At 67.1% G+C, this 18439-nt stretch overlaps 1 protein-coding gene and 1 long non-coding RNA gene across 2 annotated transcripts in view; one reads left to right on the top strand and one right to left on the bottom strand.

The window, feature by feature from the left end:
* PLCH2 (phospholipase C eta 2) overlaps window positions 1-18439 on the top strand; it is a 69930-nt gene that overhangs the window by 10065 nt on the left and 41426 nt on the right. The window lies entirely within an intron of this gene.
* The window catches only part of LOC102988427 (uncharacterized), a 12184-nt gene continuing 11228 nt past the window's right edge, over window positions 17484-18439 (bottom strand). Inside the window, exons 2-3 of the long non-coding RNA XR_448025.3 lie at window positions 17669-17711; window positions 17484-17575 (exon numbers count right to left, since the gene is read on the bottom strand). This is a non-coding gene — a long non-coding RNA (uncharacterized lncRNA). The remainder of the gene's footprint in view (window positions 17576-17668; window positions 17712-18439) is intronic.

Here is an 18439-nt window from a genome sequence, read left to right as displayed (position 1 = left end):
TGTTTGGGGATCGTCTTGCTGGAGACAGACTCGAAACGAGGGCAAGGCCCCCGTGACATCTCAAGGGAAGTTCTGTGATGCAGTCTCAGAGGGGGCGTGGTGCGTGGAATGACGGAACCAGGGAAGGCTTCCCGGAGGAGGGGGCCTCACTCCAGGCCTTGGGAGCCAAGTGGGAGGGGCGGAGGCCAGTGGGTGGGGCCCCCTGGGTACCGGGCCGAGGGATCTGTGTCGAGTGACAGGAGAGCAGAGTCCCTGAGGGTTTCGAACCGGAGTAGCACTCTCAGGCCTGTGTAGGAGCAGCATGGGTAGGGTGCCTCAGAGGGAGGCCCAGAGGCCAGAGGGGGTGAAGGGGAGTCCGGATAGCAGCCCATCTGGGAGACACACGTAAGGAAGGGCGGCTGGGGTGGCTCTCAGCGGGGGCGATGCTGGGCGCGGCGGGGGGCAGGCTGTCTGCCCTGGCTGCTGAAGCTGCCCCCGGAGGACCTGGTGGGCGTGGTAGGCACGTCCACACAGCACACACTGCGTGCAGCCTCCTTGTCTGGAGGCCCTGAGCCCCGCCTGCCCAGAGGTCCTGGGGCCTCCTTCTGGGGATTCTTGGAGTCTCTGGCGCCGAATGGAGGTTTGTTTCGAGGTTTCTGATTTGCACTTCGGCTTTGGTGTCGTGCAGCAGCAAGCCCGGGTTCCCTGTCTGCTCGTTGCCCTTGGTTTCCGCGTCTCTGCCTCTGGGTGTGAGTGTCTGAGCGTCTCTCTGTCCCTGGCTCTTGGGCTCTCGGCCGTGTCCCCTGGGCACAGAGGGCACATCCCTGGGGGCTGCTGGAATCTCCCTGTGCCCAGGACCGGCACCTCTGCCCCCGTGAGAGGGGCCACTCCTCCCCGCAGCAGGGCCCCGTGCCGCCTCAGGAAGGTGTGCAGGTGTGCAGGTAGGAGGTGCTGCCCACTCGGGGTGCCCAGGGATTTTCCCCACCTGCCCGCACCCAGCCCAGCTGTCACTCAGGAAAGCCTCGGAGGGCTGGGGGTGGGCAGAGAGCAGAAGGAAGCCCCCAGCCCTGCTCGCCAGGCCCTGCTGTGAGCGCCCACTGGTGTGAATGTCGCGGGGCCTCCCGGTGGGAGTCCTGTCCTGGCCGGACCTGGCTCCCGAGGACCTGCGGGGGCTCCTTCACTCTTACCCTGCCTTCGCTCTCGCCCCACTGAGCCCCCTGCACGTTTCTGGGCGTCTCCATGCTCCACCTTCTCAGCCATCTCGGGTCCTGGGCACTGTCCAGGTGGGGCTGGGGAGGAGGGAGAGGAGTGGGTGGCCCTGGCCCGGCCTGGGCATCAGGCCCTGACCTGGGGGGTGGGCAGAGAAGCCGCGGGAGATGGTATTCCAGGACAGGAAGCAGCCCGGAGCCGCCGTGCTGGTCCTGAAGGTGGAGGGATGCCCTGATTGCTGCCTCTGCAGCTCTGGGTGCATTGCTCTGACAGCCCCTCACGGAAATGTTGATGGGGTCTTTGCCTGCAGTTCACAGTCCGGTGGGAGTGCCTGATGCCTCCCTGAGCGGGGGCTGCCAGAGCCAGGTCAGCCTCAGCCCAACGAAGCGTCCCCAAACACACACCTGAGCACGGTTTCCAGTGCAGGCGTGCGGGGCTGCACTGGGAATTGGAGCCCAGCCCTTGTCCGGTGTAGCTGGAAAGCAGGAAGCCTCGGGAGTCCAGCTGGTCCTGGCAGATGCCAAGATGCTGTCTCTCGTGCATCAGCTTTGGCCCTGAGAGGGATCTCAGGCCCACTCCGTATGTAGGAAGCAGGAGACGGGAGAGCTGGATCTGATCCTGCAGGTTGTTTTGAGTTCTGATTGAGAACTAGACGTCTTAAGACCAGCTGCTGGTGAAAACTGAAACACACTTTCTAAATTTAGCGGGTGAGAATTGCACATTCACCCGATTAAGCTTATTGATCTGGCGAGCATGCCCTTATCCTGCTCATGGCACTCACTGTGCCTCTTGCTGCCTCTGTGTGTGTCTCTGGGCCCTGTGTGCTTGCTGGTGACCTCCAGCTGCAGAAAGGTTTCTGAGCCGGGCTCTCGCTGGGGCCACCTGTTACGCCCAGAGCCGGGCAACGCTGCCCATGGGGATGGTCTCTGGGTACAGGGGGCAGCAGGTCAATCTGGCAAGCAGACATGCCCGAGGCTAGCTGCCAGGCTAGCTGGTGTGTTTGGGGATCGTCTTGCTGGAGACAGACTCGAAACGAGGGCAAGGCCCCCGTGACATCTCAAGGGAAGTTCTGTGATGCAGTCTCAGAGGGGGCGTGGTGCGTGGAATGACGGAACCAGGGAAGGCTTCCCGGAGGAGGGGGCCTCACTCCAGGCCTTGGGAGCCAAGTGGGAGGGGCGGAGGCCAGTGGGTGGGGCCCCCTGGGTACCGGGCCGAGGGATCTGTGTCGAGTGACAGGAGAGCAGAGTCCCTGAGGGTTTCGAACCGGAGTAGCACTCTCAGGCCTGTGTAGGAGCAGCATGGGTAGGGTGCCTCAGAGGGAGGCCCAGAGGCCAGAGGGGGTGAAGGGGAGTCCGGATAGCAGCCCATCTGGGAGACACACGTAAGGAAGGGCGGCTGGGGTGGCTCTCAGCGGGGGCGATGCTGGGCGCGGCGGGGGGCAGGCTGTCTGCCCTGGCTGCTGAAGCTGCCCCCGGAGGACCTGGTGGGCGTGGTAGGCACGTCCACACAGCACACACTGCGTGCAGCCTCCTTGTCTGGAGGCCCTGAGCCCCGCCTGCCCAGAGGTCCTGGGGCCTCCTTCTGGGGATTCTTGGAGTCTCTGGCGCCGAATGGAGGTTTGTTTCGAGGTTTCTGATTTGCACTTCGGCTTTGGTGTCGTGCAGCAGCAAGCCCGGGTTCCCTGTCTGCTCGTTGCCCTTGGTTTCCGCGTCTCTGCCTCTGGGTGTGAGTGTCTGAGCGTCTCTCTGTCCCTGGCTCTTGGGCTCTCGGCCGTGTCCCCTGGGCACAGAGGGCACATCCCTGGGGGCTGCTGGAATCTCCCTGTGCCCAGGACCGGCACCTCTGCCCCCGTGAGAGGGGCCACTCCTCCCCGCAGCAGGGCCCCGTGCCGCCTCAGGAAGGTGTGCAGGTGTGCAGGTAGGAGGTGCTGCCCACTCGGGGTGCCCAGGGATTTTCCCCACCTGCCCGCACCCAGCCCAGCTGTCACTCAGGAAAGCCTCGGAGGGCTGGGGGTGGGCAGAGAGCAGAAGGAAGCCCCCAGCCCTGCTCGCCAGGCCCTGCTGTGAGCGCCCACTGGTGTGAATGTCGCGGGGCCTCCCGGTGGGAGTCCTGTCCTGGCCGGACCTGGCTCCCGAGGACCTGCGGGGGCTCCTTCACTCTTACCCTGCCTTCGCTCTCGCCCCACTGAGCCCCCTGCACGTTTCTGGGCGTCTCCATGCTCCACCTTCTCAGCCATCTCGGGTCCTGGGCACTGTCCAGGTGGGGCTGGGGAGGAGGGAGAGGAGTGGGTGGCCCTGGCCCGGCCTGGGCATCAGGCCCTGACCTGGGGGGTGGGCAGAGAAGCCGCGGGAGATGGTATTCCAGGACAGGAAGCAGCCCGGAGCCGCCGTGCTGGTCCTGAAGGTGGAGGGATGCCCTGATTGCTGCCTCTGCAGCTCTGGGTGCATTGCTCTGACAGCCCCTCACGGAAATGTTGATGGGGTCTTTGCCTGCAGTTCACAGTCCGGTGGGAGTGCCTGATGCCTCCCTGAGCGGGGGCTGCCAGAGCCAGGTCAGCCTCAGCCCAACGAAGCGTCCCCAAACACACACCTGAGCACGGTTTCCAGTGCAGGCGTGCGGGGCTGCACTGGGAATTGGAGCCCAGCCCTTGTCCGGTGTAGCTGGAAAGCAGGAAGCCTCGGGAGTCCAGCTGGTCCTGGCAGATGCCAAGATGCTGTCTCTCGTGCATCAGCTTTGGCCCTGAGAGGGATCTCAGGCCCACCCTGGGGTCTGTGGCACAGCCAAGGAATCTGCCGTGTGGCTTGGGGAAAGTCAGGAACTTCTCTGGGTTGCAGCAATCTGGAAAGAACCTTAGAAACCAGCAGGCCTTATACCTGGGGAAACTGAGGCCCAGAGAGGGGAGGGGTTTAGCTGAGGCTACTCGTGGGTCCGCGGGGAGCTGGGACATGAGCTTACATCTCGTCTCCTGTTGTCACTAGACCAGGCCCAGCGGGTGGGATCTCGGCCTCTCTGGGCACGGGTGCTTGGCCGGACCTGTTCTCCTGAGCTGCCTCTCGTGCCCCTCCTCCACTTCAGCAGAAGGGGAAGAAAGGCAGGCTGTAGGGGGCTCCCAGAAGCCTGATCTGGCCGGGAGGTCCCACGAACGAGGGTCCCCAGGGTCCAGACCTCGGCTCTGTCGCTGCTTGGAGGACCCTCCAGGACCTCGAGCGGTGAGAGGGCGAGCGTGCTGGGGCTGGCGCGGCCGTCGCGCGGGGGCCCGTTTGGGGAGACAAGGGGGTGGGCAGCTCCCACTACTGCTTCAGGTCTCGACGCTCTCTCCAGACTCGGGGGTCACAAGTTTCCAAGACAGCGGCGCTAAGCGCCCCTCCCCCAACCCAGGGTCGTCTGCCCCCTGGTGTGAGCTGAGCGGTACCGGGTGTCCTGAAGAGGAGCCGCTCCGGGGCTGGGCTGCCACCCCTCCCCCACCAGCTCCAGACGCCGGTGCCGGTTTCTGCACGTGCCGCCTTACGTCTTGGGGGAGGGGTGGCCCAGGCCCCTCGCTTCAAGCACCAGGGGGGCGGTGGGTTGGGAACGTGGGGGGCAGTGCCTGGCAAACACCCGTCTCAAGGAGCTGAGCGGCCCGCTGTGCAAGTGCCCAGCCTCTGGAGGGCGAAGCGGTTCTCGGCCCCGCCCCCTTCCCGGTCCCGCGGCCTGGGCCAACCCGAGAGGGGATTGGAGGGCGAAGTGGGGGGTGCGGGGAGGCTGCGGGCGCACCTCTGCGGGGCAAGTACTTTGGCCGCGGGCGCGGGGCGGGCCGGCTGGCCCCAGCGTGCGCCTGGGCTCCGCGTCCCACGCCCGCGGCTCTGCGGCGGCCGCGAGCCCGCGCCCCCGGCCCCCTCCCCGCGCGGGGCGGGCGGGGGTGTGGTGCGGGCGGCACGAGTGACAGCGCTCTCCGCGCGCGGCGCCTCCACGGGGCGTAGTGTCAGCGCGCCGAGCCCGCCGCGCGCACAGCCCGCCGCGGGCTTCCGAGCCGGCGGGGCGATGCCGCCCGAGCCCGAGCCCCGGCCCCAGCCCGAGCCCGGGGCCGGCCGCTGACGGCGCCCCTACCCCGGCCGCCCCCGCCGCCGCCGCCGCCGCCGCGGAGACAATGGACACGGGAGCCGCCCCGCGGAAGCACAGTAGGTGCCGCGCCGCTCCTGTTGCTACGCCTGGGGCTCGGTGGACGCGCGGGGGCGCCGCTGCCCTGGGCGGCGGGCCCGGCCGGCGCGGGGAGGGGCGCGCGCTGCTCCCCTCGTGCCGGCCGCCGCGGCCGCCTGGTGGGCCGAAATGCTTCGGAGGTCCAGACCCCGGAGGGGGGGCCCCCCCGATGTTGGAGGGGTCCGGCCGGGGTGTGGGTGTCGGATGGCGCGGGGCAGGTGAGGGGTCCGGGCTCTTTCGGAGGCCTCCGGGGCGGGCTGAGGCATCTGGGGGCCGCCCCTGCGAACTTTCCTGCCCTGGTCGAGGACGGATTTCTCGCCGGGGCCCCCGAGCTGAGACTGAGCCCTGCTGAGCCCAGGCCAGGGCACCCCGCCCCCTCACTGGTTGTAGGTGGTGCACTGCCATTTGGGTCTGCGGCGAGGGGCTGGGGGGACACTGCGCAGAGAGGGGCCTGGCACATCTCCCTGGGCCGCAGGTGCCGCTTCTGGCCTTGGGCCAGCCTCTCCCAGCACTGGCAGGCGGGCGTGCGGGCGCGCGGGCGCTGCTGCTTCAGGCGGGACCCAGCCAGGCTCCGGGGCAGCTCTGCCCAGGTTGTCTGCAGGTGCTGGTGGGGCCGGGGAAGCAGGCCCTCCTGGGGCTCTGTGCCTGCGAGCGGAGCTGTGGGGCAGGCGTCCTTGAGGGCACGTGGACACTTCCGGAACTGCCAGAGGGACGATGCCAAGGCAGCAGGAGACTCCCTAGCCCCCATCCTGCCCGGCGGCCGTTGAGGTGGACAGAGTGACCACGGATGCCCTGCTGAGGCTGGCCTTTCCCCCTTGGCCTTCTCCACCCCTCACCCATGAAAATGTGCCCGTCTGTGTCCTCTCTGTCCCTCTGTGCCTGACCTCTGAGAGGTGACACTCGGCTCCCCTGGCACCTGGTGCCTCAATGCTTCTGTCATGGGGACCCCATTTGTGATCTGCCAGGGTCCTCTGAGCCCACAGCTCAGTCAGAGAGTGGCAGCCCCAGAGGGGAGTTCTGGCAGGTCAGAGGTCGTCGTCTCCTCTCCTGGGTGGTGGGGGCAGGAGCCAGCCTGCCTGTCTCCCCCAGGACTCCGGGGTAATGGGAGAAATTGGCTCTAAAGACCCTCAGCAGCCCCCCGACCCTGTCATATTTCCTCTGTACTTAACCCATAGCCACATCCTCTGTGTGGCCCTGTGGGGAGGGTCTGGGGGTTCCAGAAAGGGTGGGGAGGCAGGCGGAGCATGTGCCGTTGGCCGTGTCTGAAGGGTCCCCACGGCCCCCTTTCCAGAGGCCCGACTGCTTGGCGGCCCCGCCTGGCCTGCGCCTGACCGGAGGCCGCGGCCCTGTGCCCGCGGTGTGAGAGGGCTGACCCTTTGTCAGGCCAGGCAGCGTGTGCCGCGCCTGGGGCTTCCCAGAATGGGGTGGGGGGGGGGGTCCGGTGGCCTTGATGTCTTGGACGTGGTGCATCCAGGGTGCGCAGTGAGCCCGAGGCTGGGCTGGGGTGTCCAGGGGTCATGCCTGACACCCAGCCACGGATGCTGCTTTTGAGGGGCAGCTGGGGGCACTGGGAGGATGTCCAGCAGGCTGGCAGTGGCCCCTCCTGGGGGTGGCCAGCCAGGGACCCCCTCAGCCGGTGCTTGGGCCAGGTCTGCGGGGTCCCATAGGTGCCAGAGGGACTTGTGGGTGGAGAGACCCCTGCAGACCCTCTTGGGGGTTCCCTGAGGCCCTCACCCTGTGTAGCTGAGAGCTCAGCTTACATAACGCCCCCCGCCTGGCACACGGGCTGCCGTAAGCAGCAGCAGCCAGGTTTGACAATACGAGTTGTAATTGGATTTTAATTTTTAATGTCTGCAGTAGGTGGAGAGACATGGGCCGATTTGTATATACTCTGTTACCCTGCGCCTAATAGGCCTACTTCATTAGCTGCTGACCGTCGTGCCCGCCCTGCTCCCCGCTCCCCGCTCCCCGGAAGGGAGTCTGGTTTGGAGACCCACGGGTTGCCCGCCATCTGCTCCACTGCTGTCACTGCTGGGCCAGCTGTCCCCTCCCCTGTCCCGCACCCATGTCCACTGTAGCCCCCAGGCCCTGTGTGCTGGGGGGGGGTCACTGGGAAGGGACAGCCATCAGGGGCCACTGAAAATGCAGCTTCCTTGTGGACTAGCTGGGGCTTTTGACCCCAGGGGCCACAGAGCACAGATGGGTCTTCTGGGGTTCTGCCTGCCACTCCCAACAGCCAGGCCGGTCCTTGGGAACCAGGGGTGGGGGCAGGAGTCAGGACTCTGCGGTCTGGTCTCCCAGGTGCTGGGGGTGGGCGTGCCCCGAGGTGCCCCCGGGGCCTCCAGACAGAGCCAGGCCCCAGGCCCCAGGCAGGACCTACCTGCCCGGCCCCATGGCCCACCATAGCTTGAGGGGTCCTAGGAGGCTGGATGGCCTTCTTCCCTGCACTGCCCGCCCCTCGGATTATTCTTAGGTCTGTTGTGTAACAGGCCCGCATCCACGGCTTGGGTAGGAAGGGCTCCTGGGAGACGTCTCCAGCGCAGCCGCCCGTCAGCCGAGAGCGGAGAGCGGAGCTTTTGTCCCTTCTGCTGCCGGGCACAAAGGGACAAAGGAGGCTGCCTGGCCGCCCAGCCCAGCCCAGGCTGTGGAGAGGGGCCCGGGGCCGGTGGCGCTCGCTCCCTGGGGCTGATCTGGCTTGGGTCTCCTCCAGCCTCCGGCCCCTGCAGCCGTCTGTGTGTGTGCCCTCTGGGGCAGAGTGGTCTGGGGGGGCCCCACCCCGGGGGGGCCCCACCCCGCTCCTGTTCTGCACCCCCCGTCTCTTCTTCCCCGCTCTCTGCTCCCAGCAGCCTCTGGGGCGTTGATCTCAGGGTCTCCACCCCCACGGATCCGCTTCAGACGGGGTGGGCCGGGGGCTCCAGGAGGCTCAGGCTCAATGGCAAACAAGCTGGGCCTGGGGAGGCCCAGGGTCGGGCCGTGCACTCACGGCCCAGAACGTGCGTGGGGGAAGGCTCCGAAATGTTCACCTCGCCTGCATCCCGTGGGGTCAGCAGCCACTTCATCGCCTCCTTCCCCGTGGGGCCCTCGGAGATGTGCAGACCCCGGCCCTCGTGCACACACGCTCACTCCCAGGCCCCCCGGGGAAGAGGGTGAGTGGCCGGCACGTTGGGGCTCCCACTTTCCACCTGTACTCAGAGGGGGGCCCGTCCCACTGGCTAATGGGACCCAGCAGCCGGGTTGGTGTGGGGAGCGGGGAGAGACATGGGCCGGCGCTACAGGTGTGATGCAGGGATCCGGGGACCAAATGTGGGTCCGGTGCGGGGGGCTTTACCTGGGGCTTCACTTATGACTGAACCCCCGACCCCAGGAGCCAGGAGGGCAGGGAGGTGGGGGGCAGGGGGCAGTCTCTGAAATGTCCCTGCCCTGTCCCGCAGGGAGGCAGAGTCCAGGGGGCCTCTGACCTGAGCGAGGAGCCCGGTTCCCCCGCCTCGCCTCCCTTGGTCCCCTCACTGCTGTGGGGCCTTGGGTCTGTCACCGAGGTGCCTGCCCTCCCTGCCCTCCTCCGGGGAGTTATGACCAAGTGCTTCTTTAACGGAGCTCCCTGCCAGCATGGGGCGGCTCCTGGGCCTGAGACGTCTGCGGTCCTCGTCCTGGTGGCCTCCTGGGCGGCCAGACCTGAGCAGAGACGCCCACCTCACCAGGAAGGCATCCTGCTTCCTGAACCCACGTGCCCTGCGGGCAACTCGAGAGGGCGGCATGAGTGTCCTGGGGCTTCCGGAACAAATGACCACAAACTAGAGGACTTAAAACTACAAAACTACAGACGTTTATTCTCTCGCGTCTGGAGGCTGGAAGCCTGAGGGACCAAATGTGGGTCCGGTGCGGGGGGCTTTACCTGGGGCTTCACTTATGACTGAACCCCCGACCCCAGGAGCCAGGAGGGCAGGGAGGTGGGGGGCAGGGGGCAGTCTCTGAAATGTCCCTGCCCTGTCCCGCAGGGAGGCAGAGTCCAGGGGGCCTCTGACCTGAGCGAGGAGCCCGGTTCCCCCGCCTCGCCTCCCTTGGTCCCCTCACTGCTGTGGGGCCTTGGGTCTGTCACCGAGGTGCCTGCCCTCCCTGCCCTCCTCCGGGGAGTTATGACCAAGTGCTTCTTTAACGGAGCTCCCTGCCAGCATGGGGCGGCTCCTGGGCCTGAGACGTCTGCGGTCCTCGTCCTGGTGGCCTCCTGGGCGGCCAGACCTGAGCAGAGACGCCCACCTCACCAGGAAGGCATCCTGCTTCCTGAACCCACGTGCCCTGCGGGCAACTCGAGAGGGCGGCATGAGTGTCCTGGGGCTTCCGGAACAAATGACCACAAACTAGAGGACTTAAAACTACAAAACTACAGACGTTTATTCTCTCGCGTCTGGAGGCTGGAAGTCTGAGGTCAGGGTGTCGGCAGGACTGCGCTCTCTCCGAAACCTGCAGGGGAGGGTGCTTTCTGCCTCGTTCAGCTCCTGGCGGCCGCAGGCTTCCTTGGCTGCAGCCTCTGTCTCCGTCTTCACGTGGGCTGGTCCCCCGTGTGTCCTGTCCCCCCTCTTCTTGTGAGGACACTTGTCATTGGATTTAGGGCTCCCTTGAGTAATCCAGGATGGCCTCATCTCAAGATCCTTAACTTGATTACACCTACAAAGACCTCCTTCCAAATAAGTTCTGGGATGTAGCCGCATCTTTGGGGGGCCACCGTTCAGCTCACTACAGTGGTTGTGTTGTCTGCCCGCTGCACCCACTGGTGGACACCTGTGAGCCAGAGGCAGGGCCCGTATCTCACCCCTCTGGGCCGCATGCATGGGCTGAGGATGGGCTGGCATGGAATTCCCTGACAGCACGAGCAGAGCTGCCTAGGGTGGAGCCCTGCCCGCTGCTTCCTGGGTTCCCACCACCGCAGTCTCTCCTTGGGCTGGACACTGGCTGCAGGGCTCCTGGGGGAGGAGGGTAGGGGGCCCTGGCGGTCCTGGCCTCCTGGGGGATGTGGCGGCCAGGTGGGTCCTGGGCAGGGGCCTCACCCTCTCTCAGTGAATGGCTGCTCCCAGATCCCGCAGGCCCACTGCCCATGGCGCCCCTGCTGGGGAGGGCAGGCAGGGTCTCCCAGAGGCCCCCCATCCAAAGCCGGCCCCTCTGTGGCCGGCGGCCTGGGGGCTCCAGCGCGTCTCTGGGCCAGGAGCAGCCCTCCAGCTCCAGCGCGTCGTTGCCTGCTCTGACCAGGCCCTCCTGGCCCCAGCACGGCTCTGAGCAGCCCCAGAACGGTATGTAGCGGCTTTAGGCATTACCTGGGAGTGTGGAAAAACATATTTGAGAGAGGTGGGGCTGCTTTAGTAGAAATACGCGTTTAAACAGGATGCCAGGTGAGGGGTGGGTGGAGACCAGGTCTGCAGGTGGCTCTGCGCTTCCTGGGGGCACCCTCTGCTCGGGGCTGGCCCTCCCAGGATGGGCGGGATGCGGGGGCGGGATGCGGGGGCGGGAGGGCCCTGCTCCAGAGTGGGCAGGTGTGGCTTGGCTCCTGTTCTTCCACCGGCTCCCGTGCGGCCTTGGGCGGGGGCTCAGCCTCAGTGTCTTCACCGGTGACATGGGCGGACAGTAGCCTGCAGAGCAGTAAAGGAGAGGCTGCGTGTGGCGCTCTGCCCTCCGCCCCCGCCTGTGGGGACCACCGCTGCCCCTCGCCCCTCTCCCGTTCCCCGAGCTCCCCTGGGCCTGTTCCCCGCCGTCGCGCAGAACTCGGCTCTGCCCGCTGCTCTCCCCTGGAGAACCGCCAGCGCTCAGCCTCCCCTGCTTCCGAGCGCTGAGCGGTGGCTGCCGGCCCCGAGGGCCTTGGGGCGTGGGTGAGCGAGGCCGCTTCTCTGCACCCAGAGCTCAGCGGAGCTCAGCCGCCACCAGGGCCCCCAAGGGAGCCCACAGCACCCGCCCAGCAGCGGCCGGCACCCCGAGGCTGGTCGGAGGTGGTCATCCCCTCCCTGTGGCTGAGCTGCCAGGCGGCCGATACCGGGAGCCCCACCCACCAGGGCCTGGTTCTCCGCCTGCAGAATGATGGTGGGGGCCCTCCTGCACCTCCTGGCTCCCGGAGACGTTCCGTGTCCTCGAGGGTCGCTTCCTTCCTTGGTGGCCTTTCGGCGCAGGGTGTCGCTCTGGGCCAGTTACCAAAGGGCCCACTTTTCCAAGAGCCTCCAATTGCCTCTCTGAGCAGCGAGGACGAGGGCCTCCAGGAGGCCCCCTGCAGCCTTCAGAAAATGGCAAAGGGGCAAATTCACAAGCCTGGTCTTGAGCCACGCCTCCCACCCACCCAGGGTCCCGGGCTGCCGCTTCCTGGGCTGTGGGTTCCTGGGCCAGATGCTGGTCTCCCCGACCCGAGCCTCAGTGTTCCCACCTGTCACAAGGGGTGCTGGTGCTGGTGGGCTGAGAGAGTTAACCTGTAGCCAGGGTGAGGGACACGCCGGAAGGGGGTGATCGCTCCACTAGACCTGGAGCTGCTTTGCTCGCCCTGAGGGCACGTGGGCTTCTGTTCCTCGGCCCCTGGAAGCAGGACCCGGGATGCCAGGCAGGGGGCAGCGGACGGGGCCTGGTGGTCCGGGAGGGAGGCCTCTGTTGGCCTCCACAGCGCCGAGGGGCCAAGGGGCCTCTCGATCCCCCAGGCCCCGCCATCTCTGGATGGGGGCCGGGAGGCGGCCCTGCCCCGGCTCCTAACTGTGGGTCTGGAGCCTAGAGCTGTGTGTGCTCGGTGGTGCTGCCTCATCCCACACAGTCACTTGGGGGAGCGTCGTCAAGGGTCGCAACCTGCAGCGACAGGCCGGGAACTGCCACCAAGAAAGTGGCTAATGAAGATGGATTCGGGGGCAGTGCCGGCCGCTGGGAAGCCCAGTGAACTCCTGCCTCCCCGAAGCCCCTCCCCCTGCCCGGTAGCCTCTCTCCAGCCGCGGGAACTGGCTCCTCGGGCCACAGCTCACCCCCAGGGCTGCTACCCCTACACCCCCTCGTGAGAAGGGCCGTGAGCAGCCCTGCGGGTCTGTGGTATGGACGGCCACGGCCCCTCCCCCCGTGCACTTGGGAGCAGAGTGCCCGTGTGACCGTGGATCGGACCCCTCCCCAGGGGGCTGGGCCGGCATCGCGGGGCGCAGGTGGGTGGCCCCACGGGGCGGTGGGCCTCCGCCTCCTGCGTCCATGGGCTCTGGGACCCCGCCCCGCCCCCCGCCGTGCACCAGGGCTGCTGGGAGGTGACGATTCAGGCCCGAGCTATGGGGAGGCCCTGGCATCCGGCACACCGTGCACAAGCGTCTGTTCAGACAGAACACAGGTTCGGAGCCCCGGGACCTTTGTCACCCTCCACAAATGCCAAACCCGTGCCGTGGGGCTTGTGTTCCCAGCGGCCTGTGGAGGGCGGGCTGAGCAGGGCCCCCCCCACCCGGCAGCACAGGTACAGCCCGGCTCCCCTCCCGGGAGGGGGCGCCCCTGGGGACTGGTGGGGGCCTGTGTCACTGTCTCCTCACGGGCACCGTGTCCGCCCTGGTTTGCAAAAGGAGAGGTGAGCCCAGGGGATGGCTGGGCCTGGGTGCTGGAGCGGACCCTTCAGGGAGCAAACCGGGGCTTCCCGGAGCAGTGCCTGGGCCGGGATCCCCAGCTGCCCGTGCGGCCCACCCTGTGCGCGGGAGACCAGCCTGGGGGGGGATTTAATCTCAGCTCAGAGGCAGCAGCGCCGGCCTACAGTGAGCCCCGGGGACAGGGCTGGCCAAGGCGGACCGTGGTACTGCCCCCGCTCTCCCCTCGCTGCCCAGGACAGCAGCAGGTGGGCCTGGGGAGGTGCCTAGATAATTCCCGGTGGGGGAGGCTTGGCCAGGCCTCCCCAGCCAGAAGCAGGAACAGGCCTCCCTTCCTGGGGGCCTCGCCCATCGGTCTGGGTCTTGGGAGACCCCCTTGTGCGTGTTATTCCCAGGCCTAGAAGCCTTGGTCCTGCTATCGCCCCGTTTGCGTGGAGGCTGGCGGGGGGTGACCTGCCGGGGTCCTGCGACGGCAGGCAAGGAGCAGGCGAGACCCTCGGCGTCCGGTTAGCTAGGGCTGTCTGTGCACACAGCAGGCGCTCGCTGGGCGCTGGTTCCGCTTCGCTTCATGGAAGGGGTCGTGGGGCCCGGGCACGCTGGCTGCGGTGCGGGGGTCAGGGCCACTCCTCCTGGCACGGACAGGACCCTCCCCCCTCCGCACCGCCCTTCCGGCCCCTCCCCAAGCTCCGTCTTCCCCTCTGAGGAAAGCCGTGCCCAAGGGTCCAGGTCCTGCTGCCCTTCCGGGGTCCTCGTGCCCGTGCACACTACCCCCAGGGGTGCCATCGCCCCACTCTCGCCAACCCCAGCAGCGGGCACCCCCCGGGTGTGGCCCCCCCGAGCTGGCCTGGGCTGCTGCAGCTCCCGGTGTCCCCAGGACTGTGGCCCACGACGGGGCCGGGGCTGCCGGGAAAGCCCTTCCTGCATTTCTCAAGTGGGGAGGGGTAGCGAGGGGAGCCCCCATCCCTGGTGGGCAGGAGCTCTGGGGCTGCCCGGGCCTGCTCCCCCAGGGGCGCGGGGAGGGGACCGTTGGGGAGGCCCTCCCCAGGTCCAGGCGGGCGGGCGCACCCCGGGGAAGGGGCTGCGGGCCAGGGCACCTCTGCTGCGCGCAGCTCCCTGCAGGCCACCTGCCGCAGAGGCAGATCCCGTGACCATGGAGCGTTTCCGAGCAACCGCTTTCCAGGCCGGGCCGCGGCCCACTTCTCGGGCTGCAGCGGGATTGGCAAAGCGGAACCCCACAGCAGCAGGTGGCTGCCCGCCGCAGCCAGCGAGCAGCGAGGGCCAGGGCTCCAGCGGAGCTCCGTTTGCCTTGGTGGCCTTGGGGGTGGAGGGGTGGGCAGGGGGTCTGCTTCCCCAGAACCAAGCCAGCCTGTGCCCCTCTGGGTGGAGCTGCGTCCCGAGGGACTGAGCAAATGGATGTCACCGTGGCCTGTCCTCGTTGCCCTCACCTGTCCAGCCTGGTGTGGCCCGCGTTGCTGTCCCCGGGGGTGGCTGCGATGAGGGGTTATTCTGTGCAGGCTCTGGGTGTCCAAGTCCTGGCCCTCTCATTCTGTAGGGGCTGGACCAGCAGCGCCCTGTGTGGGCTGGGCCCCTTTACCGGCAGGGGGTGGCCTGATGGCCGGCCCCAGCCTTCCTGGGGATCCTGGGGTCGGGATCCTGGGGTGTGGGGCTCAGTAGGGCCCTTGGAGCTCCCCTCTCGGAAAAAGCCCTGAGTTTGGGGAGGGGAGGATTTGGGCGCCGGTGGGCTTCTCCAGCCACTCATGGGGTCCGATTGGCCTCTGCAGCGTCTGGGCCCTGCTGGATTCTCAGTGGCTGAAGAAGAGCCGCTGGACCTGATGTCTCAGGTACAGCCCCCGGTGCCGTGGGATGCAGGGAGCCAACCCGTCCCAGGACCCTCTGGCGAGGGAGCCAAGGCCAGTGGGCACCTGGAACGGTGCCAGCCGCTCTGGGTCTGGCCAGTGGGCACCTGGAACTGCCAGAGACCCAATAGGCGCCTCCTGCACCTGCCCTGGACTGATGTGCACCTGGCCCGCAAGAGGCCCCCCACCCGCTCAGCGGAGCCGGAGGACAGCCGCCCGACAGGCCCACCTGTGCCGCCCTCGGGTGTGGCGGGCATTGGCTGCTCGTCTGCTTGGTGGGGGGAGCACAGGAGACCGGAGAGGGGCGGAGGGCCCAAGAGGGGACCGGGGCGGGTGGGGGTGGGTGGAGGCCTGGGTAGCCCCACCTTCTGGAAGAGGAGAGCTCGTCCAGCACCGCCCCCCATGCTGGGGGAGCATGTCCCAGGAGGTCTTGGGGGCAGGGTTGGGGAGGGCTGGGGGTCAGAGCCCTCGGAGGACTTTGCCGCGGTCAGGGGTGGGAGAGCACTTCCGGGGCGCCCCGTCTGCCGCTCCGCCTGCTCCACTGCCTGGGGCCTTCTGTCAGCCGCTGGGGTGGGGAGGAGAGGGTCCCCCTCCCGCCTATGCCCTCACCCTCACCGCCTACCTGCCGTGGGCGGGGCAGGCGTCCTCGGAGCGTGTGTGTGCGTGTGTGTGTGTGTGTGCGCGTGTGTGTGCGTGTGTGTGTGTGTGGAGTGTGTGTATATGGTGTGCGCGTGTGTGCGTGTGTGTGTGCGCACGTTTAGAGTATTTTTAAGGCAACTCTGCAGCTGTGCTCGACTCGGCCACATTCTCCGGTGGGAGCTCGGCACGTGGCTCATTGTGGGGTTATTTTGGGCTTGGCGTTATTGGGAGTTATCTTCTGTGTCTGTAAGGAAACAGCATCATTGCGGGCTGAGTTGGCGGGTACTGGATGCACCTTGGGAAGCGGGGCCCAGAGTGAGGTGGGGCCCTTGGGGGCTGTCAGAGTGGCAAGGTGGCCATCTCCCGGGGGCTGCCCCCTTCCGCCCGCCCGTGGGTTCTGATGGCCTTGCCTGGGGAGTCCTTCCCCGGCCCCGCTTGCAGGGGCTGCTCTGCAGAGACCTGCCGGCTTGAGCTGGACGGCCGAGGGGCCAGGCAGGACAGGCTCTGGGCGGTGTCTGATCCTGGGGGGCTTTTCTCAGGACAGCAGACAGTCAGGCAGATGGACAGGGACCGACAAAGGCCCAGGGAGAGTCAGCACAGCCACGTGAAGACGTGGGGCACAGGAGCCCACCAGCCCACACCCCTTGGGTCTGTAGCTGCAGTTGGGGTCACCAAGCCGCCAGGACCAGATGGCACGTCAGACCACAGCTCCAGACCCCTGCTGGCCTTTGATCTCCTCCGCCAGCTGCCCGGGACAGGAGGACAGGAGTGGGATGGGGGCTGCCAGGCCATCCCTCCTAGGAAGACCTTCAAAGGGCCACAGTCCGTCTCTAGGACCTGACACCCCCAGTCGTGCAGCAAGGCCCACCTGGCCCTGCCGGGTCAGCAAGCGCATCGTGCACCCTGCCTCCGGGACGCCCGCTCCCGTCCTGCTGAGGCCCCAGCTGTAGCTGCGGCCCCCGTGCCTGCAGGATCTGGGGGGAGTCCCGTGGGGGGCACGTGGCTGTGTGCTCAGCCCTGACCTCGTGTTCTCTGCCACGTGCTCTCACGTCTCCTAAAAAAGACCTAAATTGCCTCCTGCACTCAGCTGTGCCTTAAAAAACCCCGGCGGTGACTCAGCCGTCGCCACTGGGCCCTGCTCCTGGAGACACGTACGGTCACTGGAGCCGCTTGGCCTCACTGAAACCCCCGGGCAGCTCCCCAGCAGCTGGCCTCCTGTGGAGCCCAGACTATTCGTGACCCTCCCCTGTGCTCAGAGGACCAGCCCTCAGCTGGGGTAGGACCCCTCCCACCCATTCCAGGGCCGGGGCAGGGCTGCGCTTGGTGGGCCGAGAGCCGGTGCCAGGGCCACGCAGGCGCCCAGAAGGGAAGGGACCTCGGGGTTTGCTCCCACTCTGGGGACACCACGCGGCTGGACGACACCTTCCCTGGGCCTCTGCTTTGGGTCCTCTGGCTAGCCTGGGTCCCGGGCCGCCGTCCTTTCCTAAGGAGTGGGGAGCCGTCCCCCAAACCCCCGGGCTGGCCTCTCCTGGCCTCAGGCACCCATGTGTGGCTGCAGTGGCTTTCGGTCCTGCCCTGACCGTCATTACACGGGCGAGTCCTTTCCCGGGGTGGCCTGGGTTTGGGGCATTCATGGCTCTCTCATGGTGGGCTGCATGGGGACGGCCACTCTTGGAAGAAAGCCTGGACTGACCGGCTGGTGGCTCCATCCATCGGGGACAGGAATGCGGTCTGGCCCTGGGGACCTGTTCTGGTTCAGCCTGCCCCCGATTTGCTGGGACTCCTGCCTGCCTGTCCACTCCGGGGTTGGGGGCACGTCCGGCGGTGGGGTGGGGGCTGTGAGGCACCAAGGGTTTGGGAGGCCTGTGCACCTCCGCAGCCCCGTGGGCTGTGATACAGCGTTCCTGTCCCCTCTGCTTCCATTTCCAGCTGCCAGCGGCTTCTCTCCGGGTGGCCCGAATGAATGAGGCTCCCGGGGGAACCGAGCTCTGCTGAGATGGGTGGGGGGTGAGCCTGCAGGTTGGCCTTCCGCTCCTGAGGGGCACCGAGGAACTGTAGGTGGTCAGTGAGGACTCCCCGGAGGGGGCAGCTTTCCTCGAAGTGACTGCCCAGAGGCTGACCAGCGCTCACCGCGTATCGAGGCGGCACCGGCACCTGCAGGGGTGGGTGTGGCGGGGCAGTTTCCGTCCTGCCCACAGGGTGCTGGGCGCTGCTCCCCGCCCTTTGCTGGACACCCCAGTGACTCACCTGCCCCATAGGCCGACCCTCTTGCTTCTTTTCTTTTCTTGCCCTAAAGAGAAAATAAACATTTGCATATGTAGCACTTGATGGCTGCTGGGTCCACTCATCCGCGGGGGGAGCTGGGGGTGCAGAGGGTACAGGGGAGGGCAGGTGGCCAAGGGCGTAGTGCCCGGGCTCCCAGTGCTGTGTCCTCCAGGGCTTGACTCCCCCCAGGCTGCGGGTGAAAGTGTGTGTCGAGGGGACCCGTGTGGCAGTCACCGTGGGGCAGGGGATGTGACCGGTCACCACCCAAGGTCTGTCATCTTCGGGAGCCTGAGAGTGAAAAAAAGGTGACTGGCTGGGGTTAGGGCCTCGGGGAAGCTGAGCAGGAGGCTTATGGACACGGGTGCCCAGACTGACCGCTTGTGGCTGGTGCCCTCTTGCCTGGGGCCGCCGGAGGGACCCCTCCACATCCCAGCAGGCACTGAACCCACAGCTGTCTGGTGGGTGGGCCCCCTGGTCGAGTAGGATCTTGGGGTCTCTGTCTTGTCTTGAGGGAAAATGTTTTCCAGGTGCCCTGGCCCCGAGCTCTGTATTCACCCCCCCAACCCTGAGTTGTGTATTCACACCCTCCCCTCCCCCAGCTGTGTGTTCACACCCCCACCTCCCAGAGCTCTGTGTTCACACCCCCCACCTCCCCGAGCTCTGTGTTCACACCCCGCCAGCTGTGTGTTCACACCCCCTCCCTGGGCTCTGTGTTCACACACCCCAGCTGTGCGTTCACACCCCCCCACCTCC

Source organism: Physeter macrocephalus, chromosome 3 (assembly GCF_002837175.3).
Source record: "Physeter macrocephalus isolate SW-GA chromosome 3, ASM283717v5, whole genome shotgun sequence".
NCBI lineage: Eukaryota > Metazoa > Chordata > Mammalia > Artiodactyla > Physeteridae > Physeter > Physeter macrocephalus.
The sequence above is the reverse complement of the archived record's forward strand: the minus strand, read 5'-3'. Positions and strand labels throughout refer to the sequence as shown.